Source organism: Xenopus tropicalis, chromosome 2 (assembly GCF_000004195.4).
Source record: "Xenopus tropicalis strain Nigerian chromosome 2, UCB_Xtro_10.0, whole genome shotgun sequence".
In the NCBI taxonomy this organism is placed as follows: Eukaryota; Metazoa; Chordata; class Amphibia; order Anura; family Pipidae; genus Xenopus; species Xenopus tropicalis.
The window spans coordinates 139,854,185-139,859,579 of record NC_030678.2 but is presented as its reverse complement, the minus strand read 5'-3'; the positions used below and the strand labels follow the sequence as shown (position 1 = coordinate 139,859,579).

Below are 5,395 nucleotides of genomic sequence, written 5' to 3'. Positions count from 1 at the left end.
CAAATCCATGTCTGGAGCAGAGCGTTCATGCTTATTCACATAGGGTTCACTGTGAATAAAGATGGATAGCTCATATTTATTACTGTTTAAGCCTTAAATGATATTCATTTGTAGTCCCCTTATCTTTGTCTTGTTCTAATCTTCTTTCCCTGGCCTTCCTTTTAACCTTTCACCCGTTCTCAGTGTTGCTGATTTTGGGTTGCTAAGCAACTCATTGCCTGCAAGAATTATATCTCCATGCCAACATATTAACTACAGTACTGATCAGTCGTGGCCATGGACTGCAGCGGGAGCATCCCAGGGGACTGAAGTACTTTTACCGAAATATTTACTTCTAAGCCTCATGTAAAGTATATCCCATTTATATAAAATATGTAGCTTTTGCTGAAAGTCCCATTCATGTAGCCGGATGCATTAGTATCAGTATAGTGTTGTCCATGGCAAAGCAAGTTCATAGGAGTGGATAATATTTTAGCAGGATAAAATAAAAAAGTTGAACACATTAAAACAAAGCTCCAAGCCACAAAGGCTTATCTCATAGATAGAATAGAAACATACTGTATATTGAAAACTCCCTTTCAGCCTTTTTTCTGACTACAAATAAAATGAAGAAGATCAAGATAAAAAACTAAAAGTCATCTTGATATTCAGGCCCAACCATGGAAGTTAAAATAGTAGAATGCTACAGTATATTGGCTAATTATCATAAACTAACATAACGTGTTACATTGTTAATTTCAGATATCTGTCCTTCTCAGGCTTTAAACTCAGAACCTTGTTGTGTTGTAGCTGTCAGACCTTACATTAACAGGGTTCTTCACCTTTATGTCAACTTTTAGTATGATGTAGATGGCGGCATTCTGAGATAATTTGCTATTGGTTTTCTTTTTTTTTTTTATTATTATTTAGCTTCTTGTTCAGCAGTTCTTCAGGATTCAATTTGCCCTAGCAACCAGGCAGTAGCTTGAATAAGAGGCAGGAATATGAATAAACAGAAAGAGTAGTAATAAATAGTAATAATAACAATAAAATTGTAGCCTCACAGAGGCTTCCAGGGTGAGTGACTCCCATTTGAGAGCTGGAAATAGGAAGAAGAAGGAGACAAATAATCCAGAACATGTAAAATATTGCATATGCATTTAAAGCCCTCAGAGCACAATCATATATATATACTACACTGAGCATTGTATATGTGCTAAAACTCATGAGTGAGCACAGTATACATAATAATCACCCCCAGTAAGCATAACAATGCAAAATACAAATAATAACAACACATAACATTGACACAACACTATACATTTAATACCCACACAGAGCATTTTGTATTCTCTAAGACATATTATTGAGCCTAATCAGGTATGGCACATATAATTAATGGTACAATGGTAAAATGCATTTATAGCATGAGACTTGTTACACAGTATATACAAATAAGTATACAGTACAATAACTTGTTGTTTCATATTTATATTTTTGCCCAAACCATTTTTTACGTTATATGTCTTCCAAAAAGTTCTTCTGTATGTTCTATCCCTAAAAGCCCCATGAGTTCACCTGGCCTCCTCTCAGGGTCGGACTGGGGGGTGCAGGGCCCACCGGGGCTCCCGCCCCACGGGCCCTGTAGGGCCCCCACCCGACGTCCTCCCTGAGCGCGTATAAATTAAACGCGTCATGGGAGGAACAGTCAGAAGGAGGAGCGCCGGCCAAGGTAGGACTGGGCCGCCAGGGCCCACTAGGATTTTTCCCGGTGTCCCAGTGGCCTAGTCCGACCCTGCCTCCTCTATTTCATACCTCCTTAAGCCCTTTTGCTTCTTTATGTTATCTCTGCATCTCCCTGTTACCTCCTGGTAGAGATTACAAAGTTGCAGCACAGGATTGTTAAAGGATTGTTAAACCCCCTGGTGACTCAGTGCCTGAGGAAACATTAAGCATCTTGTCATACTTAGTAGGTAGTCAGGGCTAGTGAGCAAGAGCAGTTCTTTGCTCCACCAAGGAGTAGTGTTGTTGTTTGTGATGCTACAGACCATAGTAGGGACTTCAGTGTTGTAGGACCAGGGTATAGTCCCATGGATTACCACTGAATATCTAGTACACTGTAGCTATACCTGTAGTGAGATTAACTATTGATGTCTGTTGTATGTGTATTGCTGATTTCAATTATCAAATATATAATGGAAGTACCCTTCTGTTTCATAAACTGCTGTTTTAAAAGAACCACTGACCATCAATCTTTACTGTGACAATATCTAGTTTGTAGGTTAACTACATCTCCCTTCCTTTGGACACTTCCAGCATAGGCACAACTTGAAGTAAGAGGGATAAAATACAACAATGCTGTACTGTCCAGCGGCTGTGGTTAAGAAGAGATTTCATGTGACCCCCCCCACCTGTTACAGAAGTGTCTCTGATTTTTTCAGTGATCTGGTAACCTTATTATTTAAGTAATAAAGTGAGCAAGAGGAATAGCAGCCATCATTCATTGCAGGTCTGAACAATTTTGATGTTGCTTGGGATTTTCCAGTATTTTATTTTATATACCTTTGATTTAGTTGGAGCAGAAAACAAGATGAAGTAACTGTACTGTACTTCAGCAGATGTTGTAGATTTCAATTTTGCTCAGGCTTTGGTGTGTAAATGAAGGACTATAAGATTAGGAGAAACACTTGGGATTGGATATAAAACTGATTGATGGATCAATTCCACAGAAAGATTGTTAATGGAAGGTACTTAGAGTATACAAGGGCTGAAAGTGGAGTGTCAGAGGATTTACTTCTGGTTCCAGTTATTTTAATGTGTTTATTAATGATATTGAACTTGAAAGTTAGAAAGAATAGCAACATGCCAGGTGCACAAAGTGGAGCTAGCACTTTCCATCTCTTTGCACTCTAATATAGTCCTATATTGTGAAACCATTATTTCTGCACTCTTCCTTGTGTAAATAGTGACCAGAAAAAAATGGCCTTGTGCTTATAAATAAAGCAAGACAATCTACAGTCTAGTGTACTGGTTATTAAACTCATTTAATTAAACCCCTTTGAACATCCAACTTTTGATCAGGCTCCTCCTTAAAGGTCCCACCTTTGGTCAGACTTCCCTTGAAGCTCCAACCTTTAGTTTAGGGCCCAATCATCTATAGTTGGGAACAACTAGTCTAGTGGTGAATGTGAACATTACAGCAATGGTAACAATAAAGTTTGAAATAAAATGGCTTGTAGCACTAAAACCAATTTTGGAGCTCTAAGGGTCACATTTATTTATGAACCGATTAATGTATTTAAATATAGAGCAAAAGAAGCATGTGATTCATTGTGAAGGAATATCTTCTGAAACAGAAGGACAGTATATTTATTGTGATTTATGAATCTTCTTTTCTTTCACAAGAAAATTGCAAAAGCAGCCAACAAACCTGCCCAGTTATTCCGCACAGTTGACAGGCTATGCAAGCCATCCTGCCTGAAACCCAACATCACATCCTCTAAGGACCTTTGTGAGAAATTTGCCCTCTTCTTCACAGACAAAGTCTCATCTATTCGGTCTGCTATCAAATCCACAACACCGAAAACCTATGCAGAGCCTCAAAATGGATGCCACAACAACCTACCATCATGGTCTGACTTTAAGGTAATTACCGAAGAAGTCATCTCACATATCCTTCTAAACCTTCGCCAGACTACCTGCGACCTGGACCCTGGCCCAACACAGTTCATGCTGAAATGCCCTAATCTGTTCAGGCCAGCATTTCACAAGATAGTCAACTATTCCTTGCAAGCAGGGAAGTTTCCTACCTGCCTGAAAGAAGCAATCATCAGGCCTTTACTCAAGAAACCATCCCTAGATCCAGATATTCTGAGCAACTACAGACCTGTCTCCAACCTCCCCTTTCTGGGAAAAGTTATCGAGAAGGCTGCATACCTCCAACTTGAAGCCAGGCTCTCAACGAACAACATCTTTGACCCCCTACAATCTGGCTTCAAGAAGTACCACAGCTGTGAAACAGCCCTTGTCCAGATTTGCAATGACCTGCTCATGGCCAAAGACAGGGGCGAGTGCTCCATCCTGATATTGCTTGATCTCTCAGCGGCTTTTGATACAGTCGACCATGAAATCTTGCTTAACAGACTGCAAGAGTACTGTGGCATCGATGACGTAGTCCTCCAATGGTTCTCTTCCTTCCTAGCTGGCAGAACACAACGGGTAGCCTTGGGGCCTTTCCAGTCCAACCCTGTACCACTAAAATATTGAGTGCCCCAGGGCTCAATACTATCCCCTTTGCTGTTTACCATATACATGCTGCCACTTGGGAATGTCATTCAAAAACACGGTCTGACATACCACTGCAATGCTGATGACACCCAGCTATATATGTCATTTAAACCCGACACGACAGATCCTATCCCAAAAATAAACACATGCCTAGCTGAACTTCAGGAGTGGATGAATGAAAACTGGCTCAAATTAAATGCTGACAAGACTGAAGTTCTTGTCATCGGTGGCCAGCGCCTAACAGCAAAGCAGCTCCAGACACAGTCAACGCCACTGAGGTTAGGGAACTCACATCTTGCTAGCTCCAACACTGTGCGCAGCTTGGGTTTACTAATTGATGGGGAATTAAACTTCAGGAGCCAAATTTCAGCTGTGGTGAAACATTCCTTCTTTCACCTAAGGAATATTGCAAAAATTAAACACCTCATTCCTTCTGAGGTTCTTCCAAACCTAGTTCACGTCTTCATCACATCACGACTGGACTATTGCAAACCCCGCCATTGCCACATAACACCAATCCTTTGCTCACTACACTGGCTACCTATAAAATGGAGAATCCTTTTCAAAATTGGCATGCTAACATTCAAATCCCTACATGGCCTAGGCCCCGGATACCTGAAGGACTTGTTGCAACTACGTCACACCTCCCACAATCTTAGATCAAATGCATCCAATAATCTGACCACCCCCAGAGTTCAACTTAAAACCTTTGGATCCAGAGCTTTCTGTCATGCTGCCCCTACTCTGTGGAATGCCTTGCCAAACGGGATCAAGACAGCTCCAACCCTGGATACGTTTAAATCAAAACTGAAAAGCCACCTGTTTAGTCTGGCATTTATGTCCACATAACTTTTCCTCTGCACACATAGATATGTACCGATCTGAGACAAGCTTATGCACTTTGGGTCCCACGGGAGAAAAGCGCTTTACAAATGTTTTGTTGTTGTTGTTGTTGTACTTTTGGGGGGTTGTTGCTAAGGTTATAATAGTTGACTGTTCAGCATATTAGGAGTCAGGAAGGGATGCTTTTTTCTACTGAAAGCAAAGCTGTATGTTTGCATATTTTCTATACCTATATTACTAGTAAGTTCAATATTGCTCTCTACATTTGGTAAACCAACATTATCAT

The 5,395-nt window shown here is 40.6% G+C and overlaps 1 pseudogene; it reads left to right on the top strand.

Moving 5' to 3' along the window:
- Positions 1-3,360: 3,360 nt before the first annotated feature.
- Positions 3,361-5,085, top strand: LOC116408601 (annotated as a pseudogene).
- The last annotated feature ends 310 nt before the right edge of the window (positions 5,086-5,395 follow it).